Raw genomic sequence first — 21,645 nt, 5'->3', positions numbered from 1 at the left:
TTCATCATAAATTTAGGCCAAAATGTATTGTGCTACATGTCTTTGCTAAAAAAAAATCCCAATACATGTAAATTAATTGGTTTACGTAAAAGTTATAGCAGTATATATATTGTAATTTTTATTTATTTTATACTAGTAATAGTTGCGATCAGCAACTTATAGCTGGACTGCGGCAGGCATTTTGACACTGGGAGGGAACTAACTGCCACTGACATCCCCAGTGACAATAATACAGTGATCAGTGCTAATAAAAAGCACTGACACTGTACTGATGACACTGGGCAGGAAGGGATTAACGTCTGGGGCGATCAAAAGGTTAACTGTATGCTGTGTCTGTTTACTAGAGAGACATACTGCTTTGTGTATGCTTTGTGTAAAGCAGCATGCTCTTGCTGGCAGGAGAGAGACCTGTGTTGTTTTCACACAGGTCTCTCTCCTGTCAGTTCTACAATGCAATCACCGGGTGCCAGTGGAGAATCTTCAGCCAGGACATCCATAGCCGCCAATGGCGCGCACGCCCCATACCTGGAAATGCAAATCACACATATATACATGATTTTGTGCGGCCCTGCTGCCCTGTAGCAGTAGTTCTACTATAGGGTGGCAGGAAAGCAGTTAAAGTGACACTAAACTTTTTTTTTTTTTTAATTCTATTCAAGTATGAATTTTTAAAGTGTTACTAAACCCAGGACCCTGCATTCACTATATCTGGTCCCCCACAGTACACAGAACATGGAAATGCAATTATTTTAATGAATATAAACTGCTAAATACCTTTTCTCATCAGCAGTTAGAGCAGTCTTGTGACTTCTACCAGTGTCCAGCAGAGCACTGGTTAAAGCTTGTAGGAGTTTTCATTCTCCCCTGATTGTTCTATGAGGCTGCATACCCCATGATCCTTTACCTGGACAGTGCTGATTGACCCTGTGCTGATCACATGCACTCTCAGAAGAAAAAAAAACTTTTTAGCAATACACACTAAACTGAGCATATGAAGCTTTCCCGCAAGGTTCTTTTCTATCAGCAGAAGGATTGGGGACAATAGAAGGGGAGGATCAGATGAGTCAGGATCAAACATCCTTTTTACACATTGCAGAGGATTAACCCCTTCAGTTCCACAGTGAGTATAACAAGCATGCTTTACTGCATTGACAGATTGATTTTACCGGGTGGGGTTAGTAACACTTTAACTCAAAAACTTCTATTGCTCTCAGCCTCCTCCAAATCTCTATAGATAAATAATGCACTTATATAGATCAGACCAAAATGAGGGACAAATGAGGAGGAAAGAGAGACAGAGGGACTTTGTTCCGAATGAGGGAAAGTCCCTTGAAATCAGGGACAGTTGGGAGTTATGAGAATGGACAATGGGAATTGAATAATATGTGTGACAAACATGCACTGCTCATTGCAAACAAACAGAAGTGAGGGGAAAAGGAGAGATTTAGGAATTCATCGAGAACGGTGCAACAATATAGAGAAACATAGTAAGAAAAGGTTTCATGAAAAAAAGATTACAAGGCCATTAACTAATATGTTACCTCGACATTTCAAATTCCTGATACGTTCCTGTTGTACCATGTACTTGTATTAAAAAGCATCTTGTTCTCTTTGTATTGCTTCCTTTGTGTGAAATACCTGGGGATTCTGCCAGTTCCCCTGCTTTACTATTTCAAACTGACCATGCCAGGCAAATCCATCCTAACAAATCATTGGATTCAGGTGTTCCAATAACCTCCATGGCCACAGGTGTATATAATCAAGCACCTAGGCATGCAGACTGCTTCTACAAACATTTGTGAAAGAATGGGTCGCTCTCAGGAGCTCAGTGAATTTAATCGTGGTACCGTGATAGGTTGCCACCAGGGGTGGACTGACCATTTGGAAACTCGGGCACCGCCCAAGGGCCCGGAGTCAGTAGGGGGCCCCATGAGATGCCCCTGGTACCTTTTTCATAGGCTTATTTGAGTTTGGGCAAGGACACAGGGGCCCCATGATCCCCTATTGCTCGGGGGCCCCATGAGTTGTCAGTCCACCCATGGTTGCCACCTATGCAATAAGTCTATCCATGAAATTTAATTGCTACTAAATATTCCACAGTCAGCTTTTAGTGGTATTATAACAAAGTGGAAGCAATTGAGAACAACAGCAGCTCAGCCACGAAGTGGTAGGCGACGTAATATGACAAAGCGGAGTCAGCGCATGCTAAAGCACACAGTGCACAGAAGTCGCCAACTGTCTGCAGAGTCAATAATTAAAGACCTCCAAACTTCTTGAGGCCTTCAGATTAGCACAACAACAGTGCATAGAGAGCTTCATGGAATGGGATTCCATGGCCGAGCAGCTGCATCCAAACCTTACATCACCAAGTGCAATGCAAATAATCGGATGCCGTGGTGTAAAGCATGCCACCACTGGACTCTAGAGCAGTGGAGACGTGTTCTCTGGGGTGATGAATCACGCTTCTCTGTCTGGCAATCCTATGGACATGTCTGGGTTTGGGGGTTGCCAGGAGAACGGTACTTGCCTGACTGCATTGTGCCAAGTGTAAAGTTTGATGGAGGCGGGATTATGGTGTGGGGTTGTTTTTCAGGGATTGGACTTGGCCCCTTAGTTCCAGTGAAGGGAACTCTTAAAGCGTCAGCATACCAAGACATTTTGGACAATTTCATGCTCCCAACTTTGTGGGAACGGTTTGGGGATGGCCCCTTCCTGTTCCAACATGACTGCACACCAGTGCACAAAGCAAGGTCTATAAAGACATGGATGAGTGAGTTTGGGGTGGAGGAACCTGACTGGCCTGCATGGAGTCCTGACCTCAACCCAATAGAACACCTATGGAATGAATTAGAGCGGAGACTGTGAGCCAGGCCTTCCTGTTCAACCTCAGTGCCTGACCTCACAAATGCGCTTCTAGAAGAATGGTCAAACCTTCCCATAGACACTCCTAAACCTTGTGGACAGCCTTCCCAGAAGAGTTGAAGCTGTTATAGCTGCAAAGGGCGGGGCCAACTCAAAATTGAACCCTACAGACTATGACTGGGATGCCATTAAAGTACATGTGCAGGTAGAGGCAGGTGTCCCAATACTTTTCGCAATAGAGTAAATATATACATATAGGGCTGCGTAAATTGACGGTGTCAATAAAATAAAAAAATTTAAATTAATGGGTTGTTTCAGAAGATGAGGGATGAGGTCAACAAGTTTAAAATGCTAAAAATCAAACCTATGTGGCTTACAGCCAAAGTTAAAAAAGCTATAGAAAATAAGAAAATTAAAATAAATATAAAAACATTAAATATAAAAATGAAGGAATGCTATCATTGTTTAAACATTACAAAGAATATGACAGAATTGCCTCACGATTGATTTGATCCAAAAATATTTAGACAGAATAAAGGTGACTAAAGCACCTGGACCGGATGGCATACACCCACGGCTCCTTAACCTCTTCACGCCTAAGGGTAAAACAAATCTAAATGCCTAGGCACAATTTTGCAACGATGACATGTGTTAGTAAAACCGTACATATCATTACAACTACTTTGTACATCCACGTGACTAATACCGTGTTTTTTTCAGGACAAATTGGGCTTTCATTTGCTGGTAAATGGTAATGGATATCTCCTGATTTTTTTTTTATTATCAAAGGTAAACTGGCCCAAAATAGTAAACAAAAAAAAAAATTTTTATTTAGCTCTGTGTTTCTTGTTACTACCATAACCTACCACCAAAGAACAACCCAAAATAAATTCTCCAGCTCTTCACGATCGCAGCGATACCATATATGTCTATGTGATTTGTTGTTTGTACCTGTAGTACAGCCCAGAAACAATAGTGCGCATTTTGTTTTTGTCTTTTTTTTATCTAAAACACACTGACAGTAACACCAATTTTTTAAAAATCTTGACCTTTGACCCTGACCTTGACCCAAACAATAACCCTGGCACTGAACTAGATCAAGCCTTGATCTATGTATTTTTTTCTTTATTTTTTAATATTTATTTATCTTTTTTTTACAACATTTTTTTTTTTCTCTCTATGCCAGGAGTTAGAGAGATACAATGTATCTCTCTTCTCCATTCATAGAGAGAGAAAAAAACAAGGGGGCCGGGCTGCAGTGACTGATCACTGTGATAGCCAATCAGAGGCTATCACAGCGATCGTGTGACCTGGAATCGGGAGTCCGGGTCCCGATCATTAGAATGGGACCCAGGGCTCTCAGTGACACCGCACAAAGACAGGTATGCAAATATGCGGCCCCATGGAAAAATGCCCAGTTCCGTGAGGCCGCATATTTGTGTGACGTCGGCGTCAAGTGGTTAAAGAATTGAGCTCTGTCATTTCAAAGCAATTGTTTCTAATTCTTAGGGACTCTTCAATGACTGGTATAGTACCACTGGATTGGCGTAAGGCCAATGTGGTGTCAATATTTAAAAAGGTGTCAAAATCTTTCCCAAGTAATTATAGACCTGTTAGTTTAACTTCTATAGTTGGGAAGATACTGGAGAGTTTAATAAAAGACCACATAGATGAGTTCTTGCTGGAAAAAAATATTTTAAGCAACAGACAGCATGGACTCATGAAAGACAGAAGTTGTCAATCAATTCTGATTTCTTTTTATGAGGAGGTGAGCAAAACCTTGGACAGAGGGGTGGCGGTGGACGTGGTATACTTGGACAGAGGGGTGGCTGTGGACGTGGTATACTTGGATTTTGCAAAAGCATTTTACACAGTTCCCCACACACGGCTAATGTGTAAGGTAAAGTCTACAGGCTTGGAAAAATCCATATGTAAATAGATAGGAAACTGGCTAAAAGATCGTATTCAGAGAGTAGAGGTTAATGATTCATACTCTGAATGGTCTAGGGTCATCAGTGGTGTACCCCAAGGTTCAGTGTTGGGACCCTTACTTTTTAAAATATTTATAAATGATATAGGGTGTGAGATTAAAAATACCATTTCAGTCTTTGCAGGTGACACAACCTACAAGCGACCTCAATGCACTGTTTAATTGGGCAACTATGTGGCAAATGAGGTTTAATGTTGATAAATGTAAGGTTCTGCATTTGGGGGCTAAGAATATGCATGCATCATACATACTAGGGGGGGTACAACTTGGGGAATCAATGGTGGAGAAGGATCTATGGGTTCTGGTAGATGACAAGCTTAATAATGTCATGCAATGCCAAGCTGCGGTTAATAAAGCGAGCAAAATCCTCTCTTGTATTAAAAGAGGTATAGACTCCAGACAGAGATATCATATTACCCCGGTACAAATGATTAGTAATACCTCATCTGGAATATGCAGTTCAATTTTGGGCACCAATTTACAAAAAAGAACATTGGGGAACTGGAGAAAGTACAGAGAAGAGCAACCAAACTGATAAGAGGCATGGAGGAGCTCAGCTATGAGGAAAGATTAGAGGAACTGAATTTATTCTCTCTTGAGAAGAGGAGATTAAGGGGGATATGATCAACATGTATAAATACATCAGTGGTTCATATAGTGAACTCGGTGTAGAGCTATTCACCCTGAGGTCATCACAGAGAACAAAGGGGGCTCTCTTTACTTCTGGAGGAAAAGAAATGTAATCTCCAAACACGGAAAGGTTTCTTCACAGTGAGAGCTGTAAAAATGTGGAATAGACTCCCTCAAGAGTTGGTTCTGGCCAGCTCAGTGGATTGCTTTAAAAAAGGCTTGGATTGTTTCTTACATGCACAGAATATAACTGGATACTAACATTTATAGGTAAAGTTGATCCAAGGAATATCCGATTGCCTCTCAGGGGATCAGGAAGGAATTGTTTCCCCTGCAGGAGCAAGTTGGATCATGCCTTGCTTGGGGGGGGGGGGGTTGCCTTCCTCTGTATGAACTGTGGGTGTAGGATTGTAACTGTATTTTTTTTCTTTTTTAAATGGTTGAACTGGATGGACTTCTGTCTTTTTTCCGCCAGACTAACTATGTAACTATATACTTTAAGTAGTGGGTGTATAGGGATGATTTTTGGAGAACAAAGAGATTGTTTAATAAACCCACAACAGTAAAATCAGTCTTTATATGCACTAAAGCATGCATGGTATACTCACTGTGGAACCTAAGGGGTTAATCCTGCACATTGTGTAAAAAGGATGTTTGATCCTGTGTTTTTTTATCCTCCCCTTCTTCTACTGTCCCCAGTCCGTCTGCTGATAGAACAGAGCCTTGGGGGCAAGATGCACATGCTCAGTTTGGTGTGTATTGCTAGAGAGTTTCTCTTGTTCTTGGGAGAGTGCATGTGGGCTAATCAGCGCTATCCAGACAGAGGGTCAGGAGTCCTGAAACCTCATAGGACAGTCAGAGAATGAAAGCTCCTCCTACAAGCTTTAACCAGTGCTCTGCTGGGCACTGATAGAAGTAACAAGACTGCAGTGACATAGTTTACAAGGGCATTGGAAACTGTATGTGGATGGTATCCAGATTCATTAGAAAAGTTGGTGTTATTTCAGTATGCTCAGTACCCAAAGTGCTCAGACCTCTGGTATATCCCATCATGAATGATGCACCCCTATGTACAGTAGATGGCTGGACATCAATTTTATTAGTATATTGAAGAACCCACTATAACTTAGCTTTAGGTTCCCTTTTTAAGTATTTTCCTAAAGATTTACAGGTTTACTTTAAAGCCCATCTCAGCAAAAAGTAGACATATAGCTACCACTGTGACCAATGAATAGCCTTACCTGGGAACTGGCAAAAAAATCTATGCCTACGTGTTCCTTGGTTCCAGAACCACCACCAAGAGTACAATGATAGCTATACAATATATATACTAAATCCATGAGACCATGAAATTGCTAAAGGGCCCAGATGCACTGGGGCCCCTACTGTCCTGCTTGTACCAGACAGAAAAGTGAAGGTTTCTTTAACAGGATTGACTTCATACCTGAAATATAATCTGTCACTTTGACCATCCAGAGGAAAGTGACAGGTTCTTGAAAGCTTGCCCTGTGACCCATTGATACCCACTCTTGCTTGCCACTCCACTTCTTGTGCCAGAGCCATGGATGTAATGCCTGTGTAAGCTCAGTGTTGAGCAGTGTTATAGCTTACACAGGGTTAATAACTGTCTACATGCTCTCACATGACAGTGTTGGGGCCTAGCAACTGACCATTCAGGTTTAAGCGCTGCATCCTGGGAAGAAGGAGAGAAAGTCAAGTGCTCTTCCATTTCAAGAAATGTTAAAATGCAACATGGATTTGCAACATCAGGGCTCTGATAATGGTTTTTGCTGTGTGGCACGATCAAATTTAATTATATCCAGCACTGTAACCATGTCTAATAGGATCCCATAGCAGAATCATTAAAGCGGAAGTTTACCCATACACATTTGATAACAATTAATGTTCTTTAACCACTTTCACTCCAGAGGATTGCGCTATAAAAAAAAAAAAGACTACCAATTTTGAGAAAAAAACAATATTTTTGACTTTTTGCTATTAAACATGTCCAGTAAAAAAATTAAAAAAATCAAATTTCGTCATAATTTAGGCCAAAATGTATTCTGCTACATGTCTTTGCTGAAAATAAAATCCTAATACATGTAAATTAATTGGTTTGCGTGAAAGTTATAGTGTTTACAAATGGCGGAATATATACTGGGATTTTTCTTTTTTCATTTTTACTAGTAATGGCAGTGAGCAGCAACTTGTAGTGGGACTGCGGGACTGCAGCGGACATTCTGACACTGGGGGGAACAGACTTGGTGTCACTGACATGTCCAGTGACACCAATACAGCGATCAGTGCTAAAAAAAAAAAGCACTGACACTGTACTAATGGCACTGGGCAGGAAGGAGTTAACATGAGGGGCGAACAAAGGGTTAACTGTGTGATGGGAGTGTTTTACTAGGGGGCGGTGTGAGTGTGATTCATTGTAATTACACTGCTGTAGATGGCTCAGCTGTGCACAACCATCCACAGCAGTGTGCCTGAGCTAACAGGGAGGAGGACTGTTAGTAAACAAAATAGTCCTCCTCCTTGTCGGAGATCCTCGGAAATCACCGGGCACCAGCGAGTAATTACCAACTTGGGGCCCGCTGATTGACAGCTTCCCTACCTGGAAGTGCGAAATCATGTATATATATGTGATTTTGCGCACCGCTGCCGCCCTGTAGCAGTATTTCTGCTATAGGGCAGTCGGCAAGCGGTTAACAAAAGAACATGCATTCCACATTAATAATTATGCTACCAAAATTATCGAGTGCTATAAATTGGCCCCAGTATTGGTCCTGTTTCATCTTGCTTGATGCCACCATTTTGTTGAAGTCCAGAGCAGTCACTTCCCTATTGGAAACTCTCCACCTTTACTTGGTTTCAAAAACTATATATCATGTTATGTAATTAAAATGTGTACATTTCCAGCCTTGATTGTATATCTTGGCTTAGCTAGAGTGGAAGGCTGACAGAAGCTTTACAGTGCTAAAGCTCATAGAACTGCTAATGAGGGAGAACGGAGAGAATATCATGGAGATCAGATAAGACACTGTCCCTGTAAGTTTAACTCTTCTGAGGCTCCTTGGCAGCAGAGTTTGTCCTGTCATATCTCCTGCTTTTCTTTTCTGCCTCCCTAATCTGTGTTCCCTCAGGGTCATTTGTATTGCTTTCTTCCCCCTTCACCAAACAGAACAACTGAGAATGTGCAGAACAGGATGAGACAGTGCATTACTGGATTTTACATACTATAGGCACTTATTTTTAATCTATAGAAAAGTAGGCCTTTCAAAATGCCACATCCACACATATTTAGAAAGAAGAAAAGGCTACAGGTTGAATGTGTTTAGCTAACCCAAAAAGAACAGACTTTACTGGCACAGCATCAAGGAATACTGAACACGTGACATAAAAATGATAAACTTTATTAACAATGAATAAAAATTGACATAAATCACAAATAGCCTCCCTTGCGGGAAGAAAACTCCCTCAATATAATAAATTAAGAAGTGACACTGAGTCTAAAGCACAGGGTATTCTCTATAGCACCAACTCAAATATTGTATGTCCACTGTTGATCAAATGTGCTTTTCCAGTCTCAACAGGTCAACAAGTTTCCCCAGTGAATGGGCTTCTTCAGGACCAGAAACGCTTCAAGAGGGCATAAATCACTTGAGTTGTGCAATGAGGCCCGTAGTGAGGTCAATAGCCTTGGGGGCACGAATCTAACAGTGTCCCCAGCCCCTGCATAGAAACAACTGGTGGGCGGCCAGAAAATAGACTGAGGTGGACTGAATTACTTGATTATAAACATAGGAAATAACAACCGAATCATAAACTTGGTAAAAAAGATGGCAAACTGCTCAAGATGAAATCTATATCTGTGGGAAATCTGCGGGCTATTTGCGGGTGCAGGAATTACCCCTGTTCCTGCAACCGCAGCCACTTGAAGCCAAATCGCACTGCCCTTAGGAGATGTGCGGGGCACCTCCCTCGCATCTCAGCCCACAGGGCGTTTGCGAGTGTGGGACCGCAGGGAAATCGCATAGTTGAAAGGACCATGTGATTTTACTGCTGGTGGCATTTTTAAAAAGATGCGTGCACCTTTTTTTCTTCGGGAAACCGGGGCACAGCAGCCCATTCAAATTAATGGGCTGCTGTGATCGAGCAAATGCGCAATAGTGTGCACCAAGGGTTTAACTTTCCCCGTATTCCTGATCTCAGTTTCATATAAATAAATTCTGCCCTCCTAAACCTTATTCACACCCTTAGGGTCTGTTCACACCCAGACCAAAGTAGTAATGCATGTTATGTGTATTGGTGCCCTATGGTGCTATTCATTGTGATTTGCACCCCAACCCACTTTCAAAAATCATGTGCACTGCAAAGCACCACAACTGCATAGCTCCGCACTGAGATAAAATGCAGACGGCATCTATTTTCTTTATGTCATGAAATGTGTTGCAGCTTATTAATTTTAAATGTGCTGCCTAAGTTAGTATCCTGCAATGTGCATCAACATATAAAAACACGTAACTGCAGCACACTGCATTATGGTGTGAATGGACCCTAAAGTATATGTGAACTCGCATGCTCAAACAGCACATATTATTCAGCTATCATATTGGCATTTAGGGCTTGAGACTGCATTCAATGGGCGAGGGGCGTGGTGGCTGAACAGACTATGGAAGGTACAGTACCTCTGGATGGCCAGCATTGGGACACAGACTGGGCACACAAGCACAGATCAACCAGGGATTGGCAGACTATGATTTGTAACATACACACACATAGAAACATATACTGTGTATCATAGGCGGACTGACCATTTGGAAACTCGGGCACTGCCCGAGGGCCCGGGGTCAGTAGGGGACCCCATGAGATGCCCCTGGTACCTTTTTCATAGGATTTTTTGAGTTTGGGCAAGGACACAGGGGCCCCATGATCCCCTATTGCCCGGGGGGCCCATGAGTTGTCAGTCCGCCCCTGCTGTGTATATATATATATATATATATATATATATATACATACACACACACACTATATTGCCAAAAGTATTGGGACGCCTGCCTTTACACACACATGAACCTTAATGGCCTCCCAGTCTTAGTCCATAGGGTTCAATATTGAGGTGGCCCCGCCGTTTGCAGCTAGAACAGCTTCAACTCTTCTGGGAAGGCTGTCCACAAGGTTTAGGAGGGTGTCTATGGGAATGTTTGACCATTCTTCCAGAAGCACATTTGTGAAGTCAGGCACTGATGTTAGACGAGAAGGCCTGGCTCGCAGTCTCCGCTCTAATTCATCCCAAAGGTGTTCTATTGGGTTGAGGTCAGGACTCTGTGAAGGCCAGTCAAGTTCCTCCACCCCAAACTCATCCATGTTTTTATGGACCTTGCTTTGTGCACTGGTGCGCAATCATGTTGGAACAGGAAGGGGCCATCCCCAAACTGTTCCCACAAAGTTGGGAGCATAAAATTGTCCAAAATGTTTTGGTATGCTGACACCTTAAGAGTTCCCGTCACTGGAACTAAGGGGCCAAGCCTAACCGCTGAAAAACAACCCCACATCATAATCCCCCCTCCACCAAATTTTACTGTCACGGTCCCCCCTCTCACTCCCTCCCTTCCTCATTACATGTCCTTGCGCCCGCACAAGCCCACATCAATGTGGTGTGCCGGACGCCAGGGATCTGCCCCAGGTGGTGCGGTTCCCACCTCTCCTCGGCCGGACACTGAGAAGTTTGACACCCCGCTGTGCCTGCACGTGGATTTTCCATGTGCTGGCCACCTGGGTGTCTCTGCGCGCCCCCCTCCCCTTGTCTCGGCGAGCACAGCGCGGCCCCGAGGTTCCCGGAGACAAAGGCCGCACTCCCCGTGCGCAGCCGGAGTGAGGGGGCGGGGCTTGTTGCCCGCGAAACCTGATGCCGGGCTGGCAGTTGCCGGGGCAACTAGGAAGCATCCTGCTCCGGCGATAAAGAGACCGGAGCAGGACCTGAAGAGTTAGTTCATCCCCTGCTCGGGGCAGAGTGCTGTGAGGGGTCTGAGTTGTGGCCAGACCCCACAGCCAAGACCCTGCCAGACCCTGCAAGCCTGTCTACTGAGCACCCCTGCACCCTGCCCGCTGCTAGGTGCCCCTGGAAGCTGCCGCTGAGTGCCCCTGCACGCTGCCTGCTGTAAGTGCCCCTGGAAGCTGCCACTGAGTGTCCCTGCACGCTGCCCACTGTGAGTGTCCCTGGAAGCTGTCCGTTGCTGAGTGTCCCTGGAAGCTGTCCGTTGCTGATTGTCCCTGGAAGCTGTCCGTTGCTGAGTGTCCCTGGAAGCTGTCCTTTGCTGTGTGTCCCTGGAAGCTGTCATTGCCGAGTGTCCTTGGAACTGACCGCTGGGAGTGTCCCTGGAAGCTGTCCGTTGTTGAGTGTCCCTGGAAGCTGTCCGTTGCCAAGTGTCCCTGGAAGCTGTCCGTTGCTGAGTGCCCCTGGAAGCTGCCACTGAGTGACCCTGCACGCTGCGAGTGTCCCTGAAAGCTGTCCGTTGCTGAGTGTCCCTGGAAGCTGTCCGTTGCTGAGTGTCCCTGGAAGCTGATCGTTGCTGAGTGTCCCTGGAAGCTGACCGTTGCTGAGTGTCCCTGGAAGCTGTCCATTGCTGAGTGTCCCTGGAAGCTGTCTGTTGCTGAGTATCCCTGGAAGCTGCCCGTTGCTGATTGTCCCTGGAAGCTGATCGTTGCTGAGTGTCCCTGGAAGCTGACCGCTGGGAGTGTCCCTGGAATCTGACCGTTGGGAGTGTCCCTGGAAGCTGATCGTTGCTGAGTGACCCTGGAAGCTGTCCGTTGCTGAGTGTCCCTGGAAGCTGTCCGTTGCTGAGTGTCCCTGGAAGCTGTCCGTTGCTGAGTGTCCTTGCAAGCTGTCCGTTGCTGAGTGTCCCTGGAAGCTGATCGTTGCTGAGTGTCCCTGGAAGCTGACCGTTGCTGAGTGTCCCTGGAAGCTGTCCATTGCTGAGTGTCCCTGGAAGCTGTCTGTTGCTGAGTATCCCTGGAAGCTGCCCGTTGCTGATTGTCCCTGGAAGCTGATCGTTGCTGAGTGTCCCTGGAAGCTGACCGCTGGGAGTGTCCCTGGAATCTGACCGTTGGGAGTGTCCCTGGAAGCTGATCGTTGCTGAGTGCCCCTGGAAGCTGTCCGTTGCTGAGTGTCCCTGGAAGCTGTCCGTTGCTGAGTGTCCCTGGAAGCTGTCCGTTGCTGAGTGTCCCTGGAAGCTGTCCATTGCTGAGTGTCCTTGCAAGCTGTCCGTTGCTGAGTGTCTCTGGAAGCTGACCGCTGTCAGTGTCCCTGCACACTGCCTGCTACTGAGAGTCTCTGCACGCTGACTTCCCTGGAAGCTGTCTGTTGCTGAGTGCCCCTGGAAGCGGAAGCTGTCCGTTGCTGAGTGTCCCTGGAAGCTGTCCGTTGCTGAGTGTCCCTGAAAGCTGTCCGTTGCTGTGTGTCCCTGGAAGCTGTCATTGCCGAGTGTCCTTGGAACTGACCGCTGGGAGTGTCCCTGGAAGCTGTCCGTTGTTGAGTGTCCCTGGAAGCTGTCCGTTGCCAAGTGTCCCTGGAAGCTGTCCGTTGCTGAGTGCCCCTGGAAGCTGCCACTGAGTGACCCTGCACGCTGCGAGTGTCCCTGAAAGCTGTCCGTTGTTGAGTGTCCCTGGAAGCTGTCTGTTGCTGAGTGTCCCTGGAAGCTGATCATTGCTGAGTGTCCCTGGAAGCTGACCGTTGCTGAGTATCCCTGGAAGCTGTCCATTGCTGAGTGTCCCTGGAAGATGTCTGTTGCTGAGTATCCCTGGAAGCTGCCCGTTGCTGATTGTCCCTGGAAGCTGATCGTTGCTGAGTGTCCCTGGAAGCTGACCGCTGGGAGTGACCCTGGAAGCTGTCCGTTGCTGAGTGTCCCTGGAAGCTGATCGTTGCTGAGTGTCCCTGGAAGCTGTCCATTGCTGAGTGTCCCTGGAAGCTGTCCGTTGCTGAGTGTCCCTGGAAGCTGTCCGTTGCTGAGTGTCCCTGGAAGCTGTCCGTTGCTGAGTGTCCTTGCAAGCTGTCCGTTGCTGAGTGTCTCTGGAAGCTGACCGCTGTCAGTGTCCCTGCACACTGCCTGCTACTGAGAGTCTCTGCACGCTGACTTCCCTGGAAGCTGTCTGTTGCTGAGTGCCCCTGGAAGCGGAAGCTGTCCGTTGCTGAGTGTCCCTGGAAGCTGTCCGTTGCTGAGTGTCCCTGAAAGCTGTCCGTTGCTGAGTGTTCCTGGAAGCTGCTGAGTGCACCTGGGAGCTGCTGCTGAGTATCCCTGCACGCTGTCCGCTGTTGGGTGCCCCTGGAAGCCGCCACTGAGGGTCCCTGCACGCTGCCTGCTGTGAGTGTCCCTGGAAGCTGCCCGCTGCTGAGAGTCCCTACAAACCGCATGTTGTGGAGTGCCCCTGCAGTCCCCTACTGGGTGCCCAGATTATAGTTGCCTGAACTGCCCTTGCTGTGTGCCCGGACTATTATTGCCTGACTTGCAATCTAGAGTATATACTATTATTACAATTAGAGAAACATACAGTATATATATTTAGGGTAACATACACTTCCATGTATAAATCCCTGATCTCTTTGAAGATCACAATGTATAAGCTGCATATCTGTCAACCTACTCAGAAGTTGATTATGAGCTTGGGTTCAGTCTGAACCAGGTTTGGTGCAATCCAGGAATTGGCTATCATTGAAGGGCCATTGAGATTCCCTGCTGCAGGTGCAAGTACACAAAGAGGCAGAGATGATTGAGCTCATTGACCTCATATGGCCACATGGCAGCTGTGTATGTCAGCTACAGGGTGCGGAATCTCCCACCCACAACTTATTAAAGCCCAACTCTGGGAAATCTGAACATTCTCAGTAGGGACACACCTGCACTGCAAGGTTTAACTGCGTGTTTGCCCTATTAGAGAGTAAAACAATTTACTTACCTGATCCTACACTCCCCTGGCAGATGGTGCTCTTCCATATTCTGGTAGTGCCCCTCAGTGCATTCATGTCCAATGCAGGGCTATGGGCCCTGTATCGGTTTTGATGTCAGGACCATAGACCTCTTGGGCTTGGGGGATCAGTGATCCGTCTAGCAGTAGGGAGGAGCAAAGGATCAGGTAAGGTAAGTAAACCTGCTTTTCTATGCCCCCTAGACCTAAAGAAGCTGTTGACCCTTGCAGCGCGGGCGCATCTCCCACTGCATAGGAGAGTTTTCAAGTTCCATGGAGTTGGGCTTTAACCCAACGATAACAGCTAATTTCCAGGTTTAGATGACTGATCTCAAGCCCAAACCCAAGCTCAGCACTGTGAAAAGTCTGCTCGTTCTGGCTGCCATTGATTGACTGCAGACAGATAAGTGTAAACTGAGTGGACTTGCCGACTTAGCGGCCATGTATTCTGCAGAGCGTTAGCCTGGAGCTGCTCCTTAACAGCAGATTTCTCCTCTTCACCAGACAGATCTCATTCACTTCAGTTTAAATTAAACCCTGGTGCAAACGTGCAGCCAAATGGAATGAAAATGACAGGTATTTTATTCCAGGAAGAATAGAACGATTGCTTATTTTTGGGAAATGTTCATTTTTGTGTACTGTTCAAGCCTTAACTCCAGAGACTGAATGAATGCTGATGATGCAGGAAAAGAATGCAGCTTTAATACGATCGCTATAAAAAATACGAAATGTATAAAAAGGCTAGTCCGTATCGAGAGGAGAAGAAATGTGTCTCTTTAAAAGGCAGCCGTGAATGAGTCGGGGAAACTCCTGCCTGTTCGGATTGGACAATGGCTTCTAGATACACTCACTGATTGGCTGGGCAAGTCTTGGTTGTGTGACAACCTCTATAGAGACACAGGACATCACAATCATAATGTGCTATGCTTGCAGGACAAGATCTCAGTACACATCCATTTAAATCCAGCAATAATACAGCAATAGGGATAGCCATATCTATAGGACTGACTGCCCATCAGGGTCCAGATCTGTGACCAACAGAATATTTCCTTCCCCTTTACCACCATGTTATGTTTAGCAGCTAGATCTTCAGCTTTTATGTTTGCTGTTATGTATTTAGGATTTTTATATATAGTAAGTGTTATTAACCATTACCCAACAGTAAAGTTAGATCCATAGTATCCATACTGTACAACCTAGCATCTGAATGGGTGCAAGACAGCAAAAATTGACTTAACAGCTAAAAAAGCAACTCTTCCTCTGGCCTGGTTTAGGGTCATTCAATCTGAAGCCGCAGTAGCTGAAACTGACTGCAAATACGCTGCATATGAGCAACATCTGCCAAACCCTGGATTTCCTTGCACAATGTACTGCAATTGAGCAATACAAAGTGCCCTAGTGTGTGATTGGACAATGAAGGAGCAGCTGCACACTGATGAGGTTATCATTCTGCTCTCTCCTCCAGTCAGCATCAGAGCCTAATAATGCTGAGAGTGTCTCTCTCTTAGGCTGTTGCTTTAGGGTGTTACTATCAAAAGGGTTCGTCTGTGCTAAAGGAAAGAATCCCCTCCAACATACCTTTAAGCCGGTCATAGATGGATCAAAATTCGGCTGGTTCATCAGAGACTTTCTGGATTTTGAACCATCTATGGACAGGCTCCTTCAATGAGCTTCAGTACAACCAGCCTGTCAGGTTTTTCATTTAATCACTGCCAGCTACTGACAGCTGGAAAACCTCCCGCTGTCAGAATACAAAAGCTCCAATAAAGGGATTTCCCCGTCAGCACTGAATGTTGATGGGGGCATCGAGCAATTTTCTTTCCTGCCACCTGTGGTTGCTTAAAATTGCTTAATGGATGGCCTGCTTACTCTATATTACATATAATCAGCTGCAGCCTCATTCAACAGGATTTTCACAGTGCCTCTGGGTGGATCTGCAGCCTCTTGTCACATGATTCTGTGCTATGTGTTTTTCATTTTTTAAGGCACAGAGGGTGATGCTCAGATAACGCATTGGCTTGCATTTTCGCATGCTCATAGGGCTAGCCTAAAGGTAAGGACATCGGCAATCACAAGGATTTGGTGAATGGAGTAACAATTTGCAGAAGATGAATGCCAGAATGAACATTAGAGAGGCTTAGCAGGTAGGTTGTTCCTGTGGGTGACTTTTAACACTACACTCTTACACTAGCCTGAGGAGTAGCTTTTATTTCCTGCAGTGATAGACCAAATTCCAACACTCAACTTCCACAAATGATAATCCAAACTACCATCACTATAACGTATTACTCTGACCTGAAACTGAGGACTACAGTCTGCGCAGTACGAGAAGCAGAAGACAAATGATCGATCTCATAGCTCACCACCATACTCCATGGACAGTTCCTTAAAGGAAACCTTTCCAGAGAGAAACATGGAGGCTGCCATTGCTAACCTTCTATTGGAAATGCTAGATGTTTGGCTGTTATGTTGAATTCCTGACTTCAGTACTAACTCACCAACCCCAAACAAGAAAGCAAATAAGGATTTCTGACTTCAGTTCTTGAGCCCGAGTTCACATATATGCGGTTCGGTACATCGCATGTGATTCGCACAGGAACTGCATCGTATTACTGTGCAAATCACATGCGAATTGTGTGCAGTGTGATTGGAGCCATACATTTTGTATGGCTCTAATCGCACCGCTTTGGTGCAGGACCCTTTTTTTTGGTCCCACTAGAATCGGATCGCATGGGTATTCATACCTATGGGATCTGATTCTGCACATCGCACCGTGTTTTGCAGACTGAATTAACATACACACCCGCAGCGGTTCGCATGAACGGGGTGCAATTCTGATACGGTGCGGAATTCGCACAGAGAACGCTGAGAATTACGCACTGCATCAGTGTCAACCCAGGCTGAAAGTTCAAAGAAAAACTGTCCTGAGAGGAATAAAAAGGGTACCATTGCTGATCTTCTACTCAAAATGCTAGATACCTGGCTGTTATTCTGAAATTCTGGCTGCAATACTGTCTCAGCAACCACAAACAAGGATGCAGATAAAAGACTTTTTGACTTTTCCTTTTGCATGTGTTAAAAGTAAAAGTAAACCCATACCGGGAACTATACAGGGGGGCACCTTTCTGAGAATGACAGTTGTCTGGCTATCTCTGGATTCAATACACTCCAAAAACCCAGAATAATGACGTGGATTAGAAAGTCAGCAAGATGTCAAACCTCCTGCATACTTGTGACCCAGAAAAAAAATTGAAGCCAGAGGTTCATCATAACAGCCAGGCAACTAGCATTTACAAAAGCACAAAAATGGAAAACCCCCATATTTCTCTTAGATGAGGCTTTCTTTATTATCCCAGACTAATTCTGCAATTCAAAGGTAACACTACCATTGCAATATCACTAAAGTAGGCAGCACTGTGCCCCAGTTACAGTGCTCCATCCATCTTGTGCCTTGGTTACAGTGTCCTATCCATCTTGTGCCTTGGTTACAGTGCCCCATCAGTATTGTGTCCGGTTGCAGTGCCCCATTCAGTTTTGTGCCCTGGTTACAGTGCCCTATCCGCCTTGTGTCCAGGTTACAGTGCCCTATCCACCTTGTGCCCAGGTTACAGTGCCCCATCCACCTTGTGCCCAGGTTACAGTGCCCCATTCAGTCTTGTGCCCAGGTTACAGTGCCCTGTCCGTCTTGTGCCCTGGGTACAGTGCCCCAATCAGTCTTGTGCCCTAGTTACAGTGCCCCATCCATCTTGTGCCCTGAATACAGTGCCCCATCCATCTTGTGCCCTGGTTACAGTGCCCTATCCACCTTGTGCCCAGGTTATAGTGCCCTATCTGCCTTACGCCCTGGTTACATTGCCGCGTTTGTCTTGTGCCCAGTTGCAGTGCCCTATCTATTTTGTACCCTGGTTACAGTGCCCCAATCAGTCTTGTTCCCTGGTTACAGTGTCCCATCCATCTTGTGCCCATGTTACAGTGCCCCGTCTGTCTTGTGCCCCGGTTACAGTTCCCCATCTTTATTTTGCCCTGGTCACACTGCCTCAGTCAGTCCTGTGCCCAGTTACAGTGCCCCATACATCTTCTGCCCTAGATACAATGCCTCAATTGGTCTTGTGCTCTGGTTACAGTGACCCACCCATCTTATGCCCAGGTTACACTGCCTCATCCAGCTAATATCCTGGTTACAGTATTCCATCCATCTTGTGCCCAGGTTATAATGCCCCAGCCGTCTTGTGTCCCATTTACAGTGCCCCGTCCTTCTTGTGCCCTGGTTAAAGTGCCCCATTCATCTTATGCCCCGGTTACAGTGCCTCATACATCTTATGCCCCGGTTACAGTGCCCCATACGTCTTGTGACTGGACAGTACTTTGCCACTAAAATCTGTGTTATGTCTGTGATTGAACCCCACCCCCAAGTCCCTAGCCCAGAATCTGCACAAAATGCATAATATAGCACCAGAGAAGTGCCAGTGCTGCAACTGCTTCTAAACTAAACCCTGCAACCGAAAAATAAAAAAACACAACATACATAAAATCATTGAAAAATAATACCCCCTACCAAAAAAATACAAATTTGCAGAATTGACGATAGCGTGCCTCCCTGTGTCAGGGATTGGAGCAGTGTCTGTCTCTCTCCGTCACTTGTTTCTGTAAAATTGAAGGTTATCCTCGGAGGCACACTTGTACATGCAGAGAGGAATCTAGGCAGCGGGCACAGTGGGACGGGAAGGTTATGGTGCCACAGCCTCTGTGACAAGCATGCCATAGCAGACATGGAACAAATCTTCCAGCCGTACAAGAAACCTGCCTAAAATCCATAGAGAAACTTAGATCCACTTCATCACAAGCAGCTGCTGACTGGCTCTTTTTTATTCCCCCCCCTCTCTGTCGTAGCTTCTGCTGATTTTCATTTCGTGGGCTTCCAATTAGTTTGGCGGATTAAACGGTCTCCCCCCACTGTGCATGTATGCAGTGCAGAATTGGTGGTGTGTAGGGAGACACTGAGGAAAGGCAAGGACTTACCTTGTGCGTCCCCCATGCTTGCATCCCCGTCTAGTTGGTGTGCAGCAGCTCCAGAATTGTAATCTAGCACTGCATGAAGCTACTGGTGAGCATGCCTAGTAAATGCAGCCACTTGGAAAAGCAGCGACAAGAGGATAAGGTTCCCTCAACAGCTTAATGATTTTGCAGCCAGTCTGAAAGTTTTAAAGGTGCAAAACGCTAAAGTTTAGCGCATTAATCGCATCAGCAGACGTTTATTCTGTTTATAGCCTCCTTTCTAGGAATGTCAAAACATAGGAAAGCCCGCTGCTGTATGGAGGATTTTTAGGCTACACTTTAGCCGCATTCACATTTTGCATTTTATAAACGCGCGCAAAATTGCTCCGACTTTTTTGCCTATTTGTGCGCATTTTTGCACCATTTGCATGACCAATGCAACAAAGTCGTTAATGAACTTTTTGGAGAGCTGAGCTTTGCGCATTTCTTAACAGCTTTTTTTGCATTTGATGGGGTTTTTTTTTTGCATGACAAATTTGCGTTTTTTGATGCGTTTGGAGTGCCATTACCAATAAATGGCGACACAAGCGTAACAGACGTTTTTTGTATATTTTGTAAACACGCACGGAACTGTTTGATTTCGCACACTGCGAAGCGCTAAAGTGTTAATGCAGGCTTACACTAGTACTTTTGCGTTGTTTTTTTTTTTTTATAAATTACATGGGAAGTACAAATAAACTTTATGTTTGCCCCCATTCAGCTGTAGCTGCCTTTACGTGGAATTAGCCGCGTTTACATGCGTTTCGAGTTTCTGATCAGACCCTGGATGCACGAAATTCTTTTTTCTCTAAATGCAGCTAAACTGATCGCACCTAAATACACAGTGGGGGTTATTTACTATAACTGGAGAGTGCAAAATCTGGTGCAGCGCTGCATAGGAACCAATCTGCTTCAAGGTTTTATTGTAAAAGCCTAACTGAACAAGCTGATGTTAGAAGCTGATTGGCTACCATGCACAGCTGCACCAGATTCTGAGTGTTCCAGTTTTAGTAAATCCCCCCCCCCCATCCCAGTGTGAGATATACCATTACATTTATTATATGCAAGTATTCTTATTACTATTATTGTTATTATTAAATATTATTATTAATAATAATATTATTATATCAGGATTTACATAGCACCAACAGTTGAGCGGAGCTTTACAAATTTAAAGAGACAGCAGAGTTACAATACTATTCAATTCAGGAGGGATAGGAGAACCCTGTTCTCCTATCTGGTTTCAAAAAGAATCAGAGCCATCAATAAGAAGCAAGCATGCACAGCAAGAGTTAACTGAATGAACTGGCTGCATGCTTGCTCCAGATCAGTGACTCAGAAAACAGACAGTCAGGCAAATAGCATTTCCTGCAGGAAGTCAGCAATGCAAAACTACATTCCTTTCCTTCCATTCTATTTCCTACAAACACATTTATTACATTCATTACGAACACCACCATTCTAATTCTGCTATGGAGTCTGAACCTGTAACCAATGATACACAGACCATTGATTTTACACTGCTGACTACTTGACAACTCCGGCATGGATGCAGATAAAAGTAGCTACTACATTGTTACAACATTTTGTGCAACACCGTGACCACACATAATAGAACTACGATGAGCTGTTTTCACTCCCCTTCCCATAACTTGCACTACATTGTTGCCCTTCTACCATCATTCAGTGCTTTATAACCCCTTCTACCATCATTCAGTGCTTTATAACCAAGGTATTATATTATCAGTAAAAGGCAGATTCTATATCTGACATGGCAAAGCTTTGCTGTGCTAATTGCCATTAACCTACAAGTTGTTGTTAAAATGAATAAGATGTATTATTATTATTATACAGGATTTATATAGCGCCAACAGTTTACGCAGCGCTTTACAACCTAATCTCATATTCATGAAAAAAAATTACAAATTAGATTAGATTTTGAAAACAATGAATTGTGATTAGGGGGCTACAGGGGTGGACTGACAACTCATGGGGCCCCCAGGCAATAGGGATCATGGGGCCCCTGTGTCCTTGCCCAAACTCAAAAAAGCCTATGAAAAAGGTACCAGGGGCATCTCATGGGGCCCCCTACTGACTCCGGGCCCTCGGGCAGTGCCCGAGTTTCCAAATGGTCAGTCTGCCACTGGGGGGGGGGGGGGGGGGGG

General features: G+C 45.3%; 1 protein-coding gene across 1 annotated transcript in view; it reads right to left on the bottom strand.

Annotated features, from left to right (window-relative positions):
• The window catches only part of JCAD (junctional cadherin 5 associated), a 159,911-nt gene extending 140,387 nt beyond the window's left edge, over positions 1-19,524 (bottom strand). Inside the window, exon 1 of the mRNA XM_089668660.1 lies at positions 19,466-19,524. The gene's annotated coding sequence lies outside the window, so the exon portion shown is untranslated. The remainder of the gene's footprint in view (positions 1-19,465) is intronic.
• Between the last annotated feature and the right edge of the window lie 2,121 nt (positions 19,525-21,645).

Source organism: Staurois parvus, unplaced genomic scaffold (genome assembly GCF_062004578.1).
Source record: "Staurois parvus isolate SC_StPar_1 unplaced genomic scaffold, SC_StPar_1.0 ptg000061l, whole genome shotgun sequence".
Lineage (NCBI taxonomy): Eukaryota > Metazoa > Chordata > Amphibia > Anura > Ranidae > Staurois > Staurois parvus.
The sequence above is the reverse complement of the archived record's forward strand: the minus strand, read 5'-3'. Positions and strand labels throughout refer to the sequence as shown.